This window comes from Ctenopharyngodon idella, chromosome 4 (genome assembly GCF_019924925.1).
Source record: "Ctenopharyngodon idella isolate HZGC_01 chromosome 4, HZGC01, whole genome shotgun sequence".
Taxonomy (NCBI): domain Eukaryota; kingdom Metazoa; phylum Chordata; class Actinopteri; order Cypriniformes; family Xenocyprididae; genus Ctenopharyngodon; species Ctenopharyngodon idella.
The window spans coordinates 20,777,177-20,791,655 of NC_067223.1; the positions used below are offsets into that span (position 1 = coordinate 20,777,177).

Genomic DNA, 14,479 nt, shown 5'->3' on the forward strand with positions numbered 1-14,479 from the left:
TACTAGCAGAAAGCAGCAGTTATGGCTAATCACCAGAGGTTCAATTAAAGAGCATGATATTATGGACGTATTGATAAACTCAGTAATCTGGAGAGAAGATCTCAAAGAAAGAGCATAGGACACCCCCTTGCCCAAACTTCTTTCTCTCCTTGCTTATCTACGATTTCCCCTCTTCCTACTCCTTCTACCCCGAATCAAGTCACTGAAAATTTACCAAGAATGTCTATATATCACATCTGATGTACGTTGTGAATCTATTATTTTTCCCTTTTATGTTTGGTATCATTTTAAATGTTTTAGTGTGATTGGTAAAATGGTCTCAATTTTACAGCTGTGTATTCTATTATGTATTATGTGAAAAACTGAAAGACTGAAAACTTGGGAGAATTCAGTTCTTGTGTTGTGGGTGGTGTCCTTGATGGGGGATATCAGTGGATATTTGATAATCATTGCTCCTCTCCTGCAAAACCAGGTGCAGCCCTTTGTGGCACATGAAATGGCCCAACACAATTCTCAAAAATTTTTGTGGTAAATATATACAGGTTTTAAGATCTGCTCTGGGTATTTAAGGGAACCTGGCAAAACATTCAGTACGCAAGTTCAGCACGCAGCGAACCTAATCCAGTGGGCGCAAATCACAGAAGTCCCTGAAAAAAATCATTCTTTCTTTCTGACTCAATAATCACCAATAGAGGTTTAAGATCAGAGTGATCAAAGAACTACAGAACCTTGTTAAAGTGACTTGTGACAGATTTTCCAATGTGGACATTTTGGTATCAATTTTTCCAGAGCCTCCCATTTGCAGAACAGCAGATGATAGAGGATTTGAACGTATATATTCAGAAGAACTGTCCCTCCCTTCCGAATACTTTGTGTTGGAAAAAGACGGGATCAATTGGGGGCCCGTCACCGCAAAGTCGATTCTGCTGTATTGGACCAAGTCTTTAAACTTAAAAAATGATCTGAATTTGTGTAAAACATTTATCTTGATACCTGACCAGCGTTCTATACTAAAGTTCAAGGTGTCTTTATTAGTAGCCGAGGGTAAATTTGTTGAGCAGACAGGAGATTCAGCTATCCATCCTCACAGTTCTTTTCATAAATTTGACAGCCTTTCACACCAACACCAGTTTTGATGATGGTGTGGAGGCTGTTAAGAAATTCTTCATAAAATACCCAGACCCCAAACAGCCAGAGAACAATTGACTAAAAACGATTTCGAATTCGACTCCATTTTATTTGCAAACAAAAGGAACGGCAATTGGGTAAAAGGTTTGCAGCATCATGCGCCAACATCTTCATGGCGCAGTGGGAAGAGTCGGCTTTAGCGTCCCACCCTCTTAAGCCTTTCTCGTATTTCCAGTTCCTCGATGACATTTGGGGTGAGTGGACTCACTCTAAAGAGGAATTTTTGGCTTTTACTCAATACCTTCACAACCATCAGAAGTCCATCAAGTATATGCTTGATCTGAAAGAGGTCAATTTTCTAGACGTGAAACCGGTTGCTTGGACTTTCTCCTGAAACATACATTTTGGGGAATTGTGAAATCTCAACTTCTCAGATTTCACTGCATCTGCTCCGAAACTTTTTTTTCTACATGCTACAAAAGTGTGGTCCAACTACCCAAACAGACTCCAAAAGCAAAAGACTTTGTTGCATGAACTTGGCAATATTCTTTTATTTTTCATTTGAAACTTGCAAGAAAAAAATGCCGTGGGCTCAGAGACACCTATATGAGAGAGAGAAGGACTGAAAAAGACAGTAAGAGAAGTGGAAGTGAAGAAGGACACAGAACAAGATGAATTTTTTTTGATATAATGAGTTGTATTGAAGTATTTGTGGCAGAAAGACCCAGAAGTGGGAATTATCCACAAATACTTCAAGAAAAAGAACAGGCCATCAGGCAGGGATCAAGTGCAGGCACAAGCAAACAGGTGCAGAAACAATTGCAGAATAGTTCCCTATTGTGACTTATGAAAAAATATAAATGTATTATTATAAAAAAAAAATTAAAAAAATTCATGACCTTTCCGAGACATCATATTGTAAAATGCAAATTCCAGGTATCCCAGCAGTCAGGTCCTCAGCAGCCAGACTCCAAGAACCAGCAGCCAGGTAGAAATCACAATATAGCAATTCTGCCCGAAATTAGACTTTGACTACCGTGTAATTTCATTTAATACTTTTTTTTTTTTACATTTAAGAGCTCAGGTGTGTGCCCAATACACTGTAAAATAACAGTATGACTTTTTGTAAAGCTGCTTTCAAACAATGTGTATTGTGAAAAGAGCTATACAAATAAATTTGACTTGACAGGTCCCTGAGTCACAGGTCCAAAATGTGAGCTACCAAGTCCCCAACATAAGCATCCAGGTCCCGAGCAGGCAGGTCCTTAACAGCCAGGTCCAGTGCAGCCAGGTCACCAGCATCAGCAGGCAGGTCTCAAGCAGCCAGTTAGTGGTGGTGAGATGAAGCCTCATGAAGCATTGAAGCTTTTCAGCCAAGTGGTTCACAAAAGGTTTAATTTCTCAAGGCTTCATTTGCTCACAATACCACCTGGTGGTCAAAGAGTGTAAAACAGATACATTACAGATGACCTGATGTGATCTGTGATACACTGTATTTTGGCTTTTTAGAAGTAACAGTGAAGAAAAAAAATCAATTTCCACATAGACTAATCTATTTATAATGTGTATTTCCTGGTGGTATATGATGATTGTATAACTTAACTGTGTAATAAACACATTGGCTTGAAATGAATGGGGCTATCAAATGTGTGTAAATCAATTCTTTGATCATAATAGGCAGTAGGGGAGATATTATAATTCTAAAACCACACATTTTGAGGGAATCCCATGGGTTTATATATGTCAAAATGTCGCACCAAGATTCAAACCACTTCCTGAAACAGTCAGGTGGAAGCAAGGTTTCGGACGTCATCAATGGTGCCATTGGTTTAAAGCAATACAAGCCTCGATATGCGCTTTACTGAAAGCTTCTGGGATTTCTCGACACACACTCCGAAGCCTCGGCACAGAATGCAACATCACTACAGCCAGGTCCCCAACAGCCAGGTCCCCAACATCCAGGCCCCCAACAGCCAGGTCCCCAACATCCAGGTCCCCAACAGCCAGGTCCCCAACATCCAGGTCCCCAACAGCCTAGTCCCCAACAGCCAGGTCCCCAACAGCCTAGTCCCCAACAGCCAGGTTGGCAGCACCAGCAGCCAGGTCCCAAGTCACCACATCCCTGTATCAGTCACCAGCAGCCAGGGCACCACTGGATCTTAAAAAAAAGAAAAGAAAATCAAGTGCCATGGATGAATTTGAAAGCGAAATAATGTCCATTGTAAAAGAAAAGAGAAAAGAGGATGATGTAAGCAGCTTTCTCAATTGCATTCACCCAGCTCTCTCCCGTCTACCCAGGGAAACCAGGAGTTTGCTTTAAATAAAGATAATGCATTTTATACACGGACTGAGTACTCTGAAGAGGTAGTTGGCATCCACCACTGCCAGAAAAACAATAGAGAACTGTCCCTTGTAGTTATAATAAAGGGACCCAGAATCAGCAGGAGCTTTCATTGTAATTTCATTGTTTTTGCCTCACCCTGATATAGTGTGGTAAGTGTCACCAGTTGCCAAGTTGAGATTAAAAAAAAAAGATTACATCGGTTACCTACATCAGTTGACTTTTAACCCATGGACTGTGTCAGATGTGTAACCCTTAAAATGATAAAGCAGCGTTGTGTGTGTGTGTGTCCTTCTCCCGCAGCAGCACACAGAGAAGCGAAAAGGTGTGTTTGCTCCTCTTAATAAAATTAACAGCTTTTACAACAGAATCCATCATGTCTGCAAATCGGTGCAAATTCACCACTCATCTCTTTCGCAGCCAGAGACATGCAATGAGTCCACAGCACATTTGGGGCTACTTGTTTGACAAGCGCTATTAGTCCACTTTTTAATCTGGCCATGGATCTTGCACCATCAGTATACATTTTGCCCAGGGTATGTCATTTTCTTGGAAAACTCATCAATTACTTTGAAAATTTCAAAGCTTGTTGTGCGTTCAGGCAGCTTTTTACAAAACAAATTCTTCCTGCATTTCATTTTCATCTGCAAAGTGTACAAATGCCAAAAGCTGCTCATAGTTGTGACATTTGTAGTCTCATCCAGCTGTAATGCAAAGGCCTCTGCTAACTTATATTTCTCTACCAATTGCGCCCTCACATCAGATGCCATTTCATCAATCTGCAGAGCAATGGTTGTATCTGACAATGGAGTGGTTTCAGTTTATTGAAACACCCATCATTAATAGTTTAATAGTATTTAATAAATTGTTGATTACATCCACCATCCTTGAAGTGGGTGAAGTTTGGGGAACTCTTCCTCTGTGAATAAGTAGCACATGAAATGTTGAACATAATTTACAGCAGGTAATGGTAAGAACTGCAATATTTCATATAGCTTTTTGAATACTGCATACAAATATAACAAATCAACAGCAATATACGCACTTATTTTGCAGTTCTCTGCCACTGATACCACTTTCTTCTCTAGCCCTGCCTGAGATAGTTCCAGCTCAAACTGTGAGGTCTGAGCACTTGATCCGGACTGTCCGGGTAAACCGACCTCTCTTTGAGGTATGAGACTCTCACTTATGCTTCACCTGTCAATTCTAGCATAGGAATTACAGCTTTATTTACAGACTCCATGACATTGATGTCTTGCCTAATTGGAACAATTTTTTTTATTATTATTATTATTTTTTTTTAATCAGAGCCAAGGACCCAAGCTTTCTCCTGCTCCAAAACCCTCTCAATCATCTTTTGCCTTGAACCTCACCTGGTGGTGTAATGAGCTGATGAGAAGGCAGGCCAAGCTCAGCCTGTATAGATGCAAGATCCCTTCTCTTTTTCCAGCTGAAGGAAAATACACTTACAACGTTCTTGTACACTGAAACTGCACGGTCAATTGTGTGATCTGTCACACCATGTTCTCTTAAAATAAAAAGCAAGAAAATACATTTAAATGAAATAGCAGTTCTTTCTTTCATATGACAAAGACAATATTCAGTTTATTAAGAGCATTCTTCTACATAAATTTAGATAACAAATGTATGCATTCAGGTGCTTTGTTGTCGGAATGAACAGGAATAATGGAGGATGTCAGGTTTATTCTTGCCTATTTATTGTGAAAATCTTATTAAAACCAAAATTAAATGTAGTGTCCCCTGAACTGACAACCATATAAACATTTATGATGATATCCAGATAGTTCGCTTGCTGACAATTCTGTAATTTCGGTCAAATGCAGGCTACTTTCGCTGTGTATAAAATGTACAATATGCTTCAAATGAATATTTATATATGTAAATATTGTTTTGGATTTTGATGTTGATATTGCTATTTACTTGTTTCAATGTTGTTATTTGCTTGCTTTTAAGTTAAGGCCATATATGCTTGAATTATTATGAAATTAAGTAACTGCAATACTTCCTTTGTTTGTTATAAGATAAGATGACTAAGCAACAGTTGTGAGAGTTAGGTTTATGAGTTTGATGATTGTAGCCAACCACAAAGGTCAACAATAAGGATAAAGAGAGTGTGTTGCAACCTCAAGTGGAGGTGAGCCAGACGAAGACTTCGGTGAAGAAGAGGAAGAGTGCTAGAAGACGACGACGACAGCGTAGACGACAAAGGAAGGACATCCGGCTTAGTAAGCAAGAGATACAGAGACTGATACACCTACAGCAGGAAGATTGGATCATAGGCATTGATCAATTGATGAGTAATATGAAGTTGGAATGTCCCAAAAATTAGTATAAAAGTCTGAGGAGTAGAAGGACATCTTATACCCTAACGAGGGGCGATTAACAGCATCTCCAATATTGCTGGGTAAAGCTATGATATAGAGCTTTTTAGCTTAAGCTGATTTAAGTTTTATTTTGTTTTATTTTGCATTAACTGCTTTGTATTGTAATCAATAAAAGAGATATTTTATTGTTACATTTGCCTTCCGTGAGACTTTACTTATAACTATAAACTGAGCCTCGATAAAGAACAACCACAAGGTAGTCTTCTACGTCATTCCTGAAGGACTTCAACCTGCCGGCAGGTGAGTATCTTATGGTTTACACTAGATTTGACTTTCCTTACCCTACCTGAATAATCCTAGGGTTAAAAGGTGTACTATAAATGGTCACACCGACTAACAATATGCACAAAACGATCTAGCTGTTGTAGTGGAAAAAACTAAATTTAAAAATAAGAATTACTCTTCAGTGAAAATTATTTTAAAAATAATTTGAATTGCAAGGTGATAGACCTTTATTCACACGAGTCATGATACGAGCCATGGTGAAAATGGCATCATCATTAGGCTATAGCACAAACATACCATTTTAAAGCTGCAGACAGTAACTTTTGGCGCTCTGGAGGTTAATAAATAGAACTGCATGCGTCTTGCAGAAGAACATTGTAGCCGGAGCTACTTCTCTCTGTTTATGTCTATGAAGGTTCAAGCACATACTGTGCTACTCCGCAGCGATTCCTACCAGACCGGTCTAAAATAGTCAGAATATAAACTTTTATTATAAGTGTACCATAATGATTCAGGGTAAGACAAAAACACGGTTTGGAAAATGGATTCATGTTGTACATTCTTATTTTATAATTTTTTGTAAATTTTGAACACACAAAAAAGTTACGGACAGCAGCTTTAATGATTTTGTTACATCCACCAGCTGGAGTGCCCATGATCTTCATCACTCCTTCCATCTTTATCTCATCGGCCCTGTCCCAAATGGCACCCTAAACCCTCACGGTCTTCCTCTGAATCCGCACTTTCACAGCGTAATGCCGCTTTGACTGTTGGGTAAAGTCCTCTGCGTAGCTTGCAAACTTGCGGGCTCAGCTGAAGTGCGTGCTCACAAGCACCCTTCTTTAAGCTTAAATGCCGAATGGGACACCCTACGGTCTTGTAGCGGTCTTGCAGTGGCCATTGTAAGTCCACAAGACAGAAAGTGCACATGAAGTGTGCCATTTGGGACAGGGCCATAATGGACTGCATTTCCCAAAGCCTGGACTCATTATGCCTGATTACTTTTAGCTGTTTCTCATTACCCTTGTTAACTCTGCCTATATAAGCCCTGTGTTTTTCACTTATTCTTTGCAAAGTCTTGTATGTTGTTACAGCAGAGGAGCAAAAGGCAGTGGTCCTTCAAAAATGGAGACGAAAAAAGGTGTCAAGAGCATGGGGTCTGTGCTTCAGTAATCACATAGTGACGTTTTATTTTTTAGGGCATCCTGAAAGTAATTATTGAGGTTCTTGCAAGGGTTGTGGGTGGAAGTGAAGAACAGGTACTTCGCCGTGGACATGCCCGGCAGCTGATGCGGAGGAACCGCTGCACCCAATTGTACTCCCTGTTGGTCGACACGATCTGGGCCAGGCTGAATGCCTGGTTGGTCTTGTGCTGGGTAACCTGTGGACACATCAAAAACACACAAACCACTCAGAAGAGGCGAGAGGGGTTTCGGAGAGGAAACAAACGAAGCCACAGATGATTAACATGTAGTGCCGTATTGTCGTCACAGTCATCTTGGCCTGTCGGAGGGAGCTGACCCAACTGTGAGAAGACAAATGCTCAGTGGGTTAAAGAAGTGATAAAATTTTTTTGGCACCGAGCCAACAAAGGGAAAAGTTACAAGTGAAGTCAGCAAGCTAGCTCTTTCCCCCAGACATGAAGGCAATTAATTTTTAATGTGGTAGATATGACAGCAGACATTCTCCTTGTCCATACTGTGGTTGGTCTTTGTCCTGCAGGTGCTGACTGGTGGAGGGCTTCTTGCTGTTGGTGTGGGGCTTCTATCTCAAAGTCATCTCGCTGTCAGAGGGCTGCTGAGTCGCAGAGGGCTCCTCGGGTGAAGAGGGCTGACTGCTGAACCTCACGTCCTCTTCTGCAGGGGCATCGCCCTCATCAGCTGAGGAGAGGAGCTTTTGGGCCACCTGTCCCATTCTGACTGCACCCAAGTCACTGGACCTCTTCTTCAGCAGCTGGTACCGCCTTGTGACCATCCGCAGCATCTCGGTGAGGGTATCGACATGTTTATTTAGGTCTGCTACCTGCGTCCTGAGAAGTTCCTTTTGCTTCTTACAGCCTATGTTGTCACATTCTTCCTCTCTAGCTCTTCTGGGTCTTGGGGGAAAGACAGATCTTCGTGCATCCCTAGCTGCTCCTCTAGGTCTTAAGTCGAGACCACCTTGGTGATGACTGCCCTCCTCTTGCACCACATGAGTGCATCATCCTGTGCCACCACCAAGATCTTGCCGTGTGCGCGAATGTGGTGGTCAAGTCTGTTGGAAAACTTTCCACACGCCAGAATTGGCAGAGCCTTGATCCTGCCTGACTCTATGGCCAAGAGCACCTTCCTTTCTTCTTTGTTTGCTGTTTTGTGTGCGATAACTTTGTGCTGGCTGAGGCAGGTGTACATCCTCGGGCACAACGGTCATGTTTCTACAGGCATGTTTGTAGAAAAAAGGTGACCAGTGGTTTTTAGACTAAGTGGTTGACTAGTGCGGAATAACTGGGTTTCTGGTCTGGGTTTTGGAATGAAATGTAGCTACCCCAGCGGAGCTGAAAAAAGAAGATATGTACAAATTGTGGCTTAACTCGCAAAAGTCACTTCTTTTTTTCCAACAAAGTCAATGTTGCTCCCACAGAAACTGCAGCAGCCCCTCTCCCACATCTGCAAAACACAGGGATGAGTTTATTCACGGCCCCGGGAAATTATGACAATGTGCCGGTGAGTATACAGTGTAGCCCGTGAACATGAACAGCACACAGACGCGAATAGCACACAGGGAGTTTTAACGATCGTGACGATCGTGCTTTCTGGCCGAAACACCTGTCAGATAATGAGTGCTGTGAGCATATTAAGAGAGGGCCCATTTAAATAAAATAAAATTTCCCTGTGAACAATAATGGCCGACGATTCACAAACAGTAATTACTTCATTAATATGAAAAATGGTGGAAATGTTGGGGCCCCATACCTGGAATCGCTTAATCCCCCCCAAATCACTAAGTCCGCCTCTGGTTGCCATATTTGGTCGATGATTTCCAGCCCAAAAGCTCATCAAAACCCGCCCACTCCAAGAAAAACAATGGGGTGTTTTTACAATGGGGACATTTTGTTGCAACAGCTCGAGTTAGCTTGATTTCAAACTTTCAATTGAATTTTTTCAGGAAACAATACAATAAGAACATGTGAGGCTTTAAGTGAAATGTATTTTATTGCTTCACAAATCTATTAACCAAGTCAAGTTTGTGTTGAAATATTTTCATGAGAGATGTTTCATATGTTTTGCACGTGGTAACTGGCAAAAATGCCAGAGGAAACGCTGAAAGTATGAAAAAAGCTTGTGTTTTCCTTCTTGATTGAGGTGAAGTCCGTCGTCTTTGTAAAGGTTTTGGACTATTTTTCCATTTTTGAGAAATGGTTTTGTAGTGTTTAGAAACAGAATATTTCTTGTTTGTGAAGTCCAGTGTTGAATCAAGCTGTTGCATTGTTTGATTGTAGTTTTCATCATGGAGTCATCATTCAATCGTGGTAAAATAGCGCTGATTGCGAAATACAGAATGTGTGGATTGACCAATGAGATTCTTGATATGAGAGTTTTCATTCGCTGGACGACAGTCGACTCCACTTGTGATGTCGTTTGTTCCTATGTGGAGAATCACTATTGTGTAGTTGTGTAGTTTCTCAAAGTAACCCAATAAATACTTTATTATAAACATTTGTTAGGCACTTTATTTCAACTTTTCAAATATTTTCTTCGTTTTTATTAAATATAAATGCTTTTCCGATCTGATTTGTGAAGGAAAAGGGAGAAGAGTGAGTTTGGCAAAAGGCGGATTAGAACCTGCATCAATCGCGTCAAAAGCTTCATTCACGTGCCATACGCCCTATAGCCTATACCACAAAAAACGTTAAGCAGAACTCATCTTTTTAGTATTTAACTGAAAACGTTCGATGGCTACATTACAGCCTATGCACATTAAATTGGACATCTGTTGCTATTTTAAGCATTAAGTGAGGTAAATTCCCTGTTATGGGTTGACACATGACAGCGTATAAAGATATAAGTTCACTCTCCTTTTCTTCGCTCCACTGCCGCTGAGAGGCCACCATCTTGTTTGAATTCCTTCTTAAATCTCCAAGCCGGTCATGTGATCGGCTGCTAGCATTCTGATTGGAGGATCTCAAAAAAATGCCCACGATGGATCTAAAGTATCCAGATATAAATTTGTCGCTTATTCTCAATGGGAAAGTGCACAAGCAACATTGCTCGGCAACATTGAAGTTGCCCCGTGTATCATCACCTTCAGGATGCCTAGTTAATCACCTGTGAAATTGAGCCAAATTTTACTATTAAAAAAACAGACAATACCAGATGTTTTGAGTTGTTGTGTAGGTGAGAACAATTGACCCTTCGCAAAGACCCGCCCCCCTTAGCGTTGCTTTGTCCGACAAGCCATGGCGCTGTCATGCCACACACAATGTAAAATACATCGCGGAGCAAAGAGGACACTGACAACACGTCGACAGACAAGACAGAGCAGGTTACTTATGACATTAAACAAAGTCACAGCTTTCAAATGGTGTAATTTTTGTTTAAGAAATCCAAACAATAAAAACCTTTTTGTGGCTCTTTAATGTGTCGTGACAGATTGCTGTACTAGTTAATGTATAGCATCAAATAAACATGAATGAACATGAGAAGGAATGTTGTTTAAAACACGGAAAGACGTAAATACACACCATTTTTCAAGTTCAAGTCCACTGAGGTTAATCTTCTAACTCCTGACTGCTTTGTCGGACAAAATGGCGGATTCGGCGTTATGATTGGTTAGATGGCTTGTCAATCAAACTCCTGGCGAAGGGTCAATTGGAAAATACTTTTACAACATTTTCACCAGCAGTGGGTTAGGGTCAAGGGCAATTTTTTTTTTGTACAGTTGCTAACAAGTGTTTACCAATACTTAAAGTACTTTTCCTCATTTTTTTCTGCACAGCAACACACCTACATTACACAGTTGGGCAAATAATTAATTTTCTGGCCAAAACCACAATTTGTTGAATAAATACAATTTCAAAACGCTAAAAACATTTTTTTTTTTTTTCAAAATACAGCAAATCCAACTCAAAATTGAATCAACCTGTCTAAATGCTAGCACTAGTTTTCCATCTAACATTAGCATATAGTCAATCATAGCGCAATGACTGTCAGAATACTAATAGTTGATGGCATTACGAAAAATGCATAACTCGCCATGTTTTAGTTTTAACTGCAGACAATATGAAATCCACTGTTTTTATAATTCAGTTTCCTTTTACTGTAAGCCATTCTACATTTTTGGTAGTGTTGAATGTGTGCATTCTTGGCAACAGTGTCTAAAAGTGAACAAGGCATTACGGTGTTTATTCTTAGTGATTTAAAAAAAAAAAAAACAGTGTGCACACAATAATCCAAAAAAATACTTTATCCATTTGAATGAATGATTCAGCAGTGAAGTAAACTGCTGCTGATGTTTGCAGGTTTCCAACTGGGGTGCTTCCTCTCACAGGCTGGCTCTGCCATTTTTTAGTATATTGGCAGTGGTCGCAGATCTGACTGAATGACACAAATGTCCCAAGTTGACATCGCAGTTATGCTTGCACAAAGGACATGTTTCGAAAAGCTCTGTGTAAGAGCCATTTGTTTTATTTTGTGTAGTTTTTATTTCATGCCACTTGAGGGTGCATAATGTATTTATGTCAGGGGTGCCCAACCTTGTTCCTGGAGATCCTAGGCGTTTCTCAATACCAAGTATGCGAAGTTCGGACTAGCGTCCTTGGTAGTTCGGACTTGGCAAGTTCGACTCAGGAGAACGGACTCCCGAGGACGGGAGGACGCAAGTCCGGTGATTCTGAAAAACATTAAACATTAATAGCCTCACAAATGTGGTTTAGGCAACACATTCATTGATTATCTTTACTGCGTGTATAGCATTTATAACAAAATGAAATATAAAACACTCCAACCCTGCCTGTTTTACATTTTAAAAAGTATTAAACATATTAATATGTGGTTCAGGCAGTATGTGCATACTCTGATTATCTTCACTGTAATAAAATGAAATGTAACATAAAACACAACCCTGTCTCTTTTGGTTAAATGTTAGTTTTAATGATAATAGCCATTATAAAAGTATAAGCAAAAAGTATAAGAAGCAAATAATTCAGTCAAACTTACAAGTCAGTGCTTTAGTAGGTTACAACGGTAAATTTAAAGAGCCTAAATATATAAAGTTATGAAACGTCACTTTGCCCTCAGCCAAAACGATTTTCCAAGAAGCAAATTATAGATTTATGAGACCAAAGATCGCCCGTTAGATATACACAAGACAAATTATGTCATGTTTAACCACTACAGAGACATAGAGCCAGCGGCAAATGTCAGAAGGACTAGCCGAGGTAAAGCTGTACTTGGCTGGGTACATGAGCGCCGAGCGCTCAGTGATCACCTGGATCTCACAACTACAAAAACGTCAGCGCTATCTTTAGCAATAAACCACACATTTGAGCTTTAAACCTGTGCATTGTTGCCTGGAAAACTCTTAAAACTACATATGACATAAAAACAGTAATATGTTTAAATTACACGGGTTTTCTGTTAGTGTGAGATGCATTCTGGGATACCTGGCTGTCTCAAGTCTACAAAAGTCACCTCTCGATGCATCCTCGATAAAAGGGGCGGATCAAGAACACATCCAGGGATTTTAACTGTACTTGGCTAGATGTGAACTTTGAATTGGAACAGTGCTTGGACAGCGACTGATGACGTTTCACAAGTCCACAAGAACAAAAGTACAGACAAGAACGCATATTGAGAAACGGCTCTACCTTCCTGCAGAGTTCAGCTCCAGTCCTGCTCAACACACCTGTCTGTAATTATCAAGTGCTCCTGAAGATCTTAATTAGCTGATTCAGGTGTGTTTTATCAGGGTTGAGCTAAACTTTGCAGGTAGGTAGATCTCCAGGAACAGGGTTGGGCACCCTTGATTCATGTTGTCAAATCTACACGGAGTATGTGCGCGAAGAAGGTCAAACAATCTTTGTCAATTTTTTGAGTTTACAACTTAAAGTCAAAAAGTTTGACCGCAATGGGAGCTGGTTTTGATGTACTGAGCTTTAAGTCTACAGGGCATCCTGAAAGTATTCACAGCGCTTCATCTTTTCCACATTTTGTCATGTTACAGCCTTATTCCAAAATGGATTAAATTTATTACTTTCCTCAAATTTACACAAACAATAGCCCATAATTACAACAAGAAGTTGGTTTGAAATCTTTGCAAATTTATTAAACATTAAAAACAAAAAAAACACATGTACATAAGTATTCACAGCCTTTGCTCAATGTTGAAGCACCTTTGGCACCAAATACAGCCTCAAGTCTTTTTGAGTATGAGGGTACAAGCTTGGCACACCAATTTTTGGGCAGTTTCTCCCATTCTTCTTTGCAAGACTTCTCAAGCTCCATCAGGTTGGATGGGGAGCGTTGGTGCACAGCCATTTTCAGATCTCTCCAGAGATGTTCAATCAAGTTCCAAGTCTGTGCTCTGGCTGGGCCACTCAAGGACATTCACAGAGTAGTCCCGTAGCCACTCCTTTGCTATCTTGGCTGTGTGCTTAGGGTTGTTGTCCTGTTGGAAGATAAACCTTCGCCCCAGGCTGAGAACCTGCTCCAGAGCGCTCTGGACTTCATTAAGGATGTCTCTGTACATTGCTGCGTTCATCTTTCCCTCGATCCTGACTAGTCTCCCAGTTCCTGCCGCTGAAAAACATCCCCACAGCATGCTGCTGCCACCACGATGCTTCACTGTAGGGATGGTATTGGCCAGGTGATTTCCTCCAGAGATGACGCTTACTATTCAGGCCAAAGAGTTCAATCTTTGTTTCATCAGACCAGAGAATTTGGTTTCTCATGGTCTGAGTCCTTCAGATGCCTTCTGGCAAACTCCAGGTGGGCTGTCATGTGCTTTTTACTGAGGAGTGGCTTCCGTATGGCCACTCTACCATACAGGCCTGATTGGTGGAGTTCTGCAGACATGGTTGTTCTTCTGGAAGGTTCTCCTCTCTCCACAGAGAAATGCTGGAGCTCTGTCAGAGTGACCATCGGGTTCTTGGTCACCTCCCTGACTAAGGCCCTTCTCCCCTGATCACTCAGTTTGGCCGGGTGGCCCGCTCTAGGAAGAGTCCTGGTGGTTCCAAACTTCTTCTATTTGCGGATGATGGAAGCCACTGTGCTCATTGGGACCTTCAATGCTGCAGAAATTTTTCGGTACCCTTCCCCAGATTTGTGCCTCGAAACAATCTTGTCTCGGAGGTCTACAGACAATTCTTTGGACTTCATATCTTGGTTTGTGCTCTGACATGCAC

General features: G+C 40.8%; 1 protein-coding gene across 1 annotated transcript in view; it reads left to right on the top strand.

Annotated features, from left to right (window-relative positions):
• LOC127511450 (oocyte zinc finger protein XlCOF6-like) overlaps positions 1-14,479 on the top strand; it is an 832,024-nt gene that overhangs the window by 745,934 nt on the left and 71,611 nt on the right. The window lies entirely within an intron of this gene.